The sequence below is a fragment of the Chrysochloris asiatica genome, unplaced genomic scaffold, assembly GCF_000296735.1.
Source record: "Chrysochloris asiatica unplaced genomic scaffold, ChrAsi1.0 scaffold00072, whole genome shotgun sequence".
Classification (NCBI taxonomy): Eukaryota; Metazoa; Chordata; class Mammalia; order Afrosoricida; family Chrysochloridae; genus Chrysochloris; species Chrysochloris asiatica.
The window spans coordinates 1,885,315-1,885,871 of record NW_006408590.1 but is presented as its reverse complement, the minus strand read 5'-3'; the positions used below and the strand labels follow the sequence as shown (position 1 = coordinate 1,885,871).

At 36.6% G+C, this 557-nt stretch overlaps 1 protein-coding gene across 1 annotated transcript in view; it reads right to left on the bottom strand.

Moving 5' to 3' along the window:
- The window catches only part of METTL15 (methyltransferase like 15), a 338,705-nt gene that overhangs the window by 56,202 nt on the left and 281,946 nt on the right, over nucleotides 1–557 (bottom strand). The gene's annotated exons all lie outside the window — the stretch shown is intronic.

Below are 557 nucleotides of genomic sequence, written 5' to 3'. Positions count from 1 at the left end.
CATTGGTTTTGCAGAATTCTATCATGTGTTCTCCAGCATCATTTCTATCACCAAGGTCATATTTTCCAACTAATGATCCTTCATCTTTGCTCACAACTTTTGCATTCCAAACAATAGTAATGATCAGTACATTTTGATTGCATGTTTGATCAATTTCAGATTGAAGAACTTGGTAGAATTCTTCTATTTCCTCCTCACTGGCTTTAGTGGTTGGTGTGTAAATCTGAATAATAGTGGTATTAACTGGGCTTCCCTGTGGTGCAGGGATATTATCCTATCACAGACAGTGTTGTACCTCATGACTGATCTGGATATATTCTTATTGACAATGAATGCAACACCATTCCTTTTCAATTTGTCATGCCTGGCAAAGTAAACCATGTGGTCATCATATTCAAAATGGCCAATACCAGTCCATTTCAGCTCACTAACGCCTAAGATATCAATGTTTATGCGTTCTACTTCATTTTTGACAACTTCCAATTTTCCCAGACTCATACTTCGTACATTCCATGTTCTGATTTTCAATGGATGTTTACAGCTGTTTCTCTTCATTT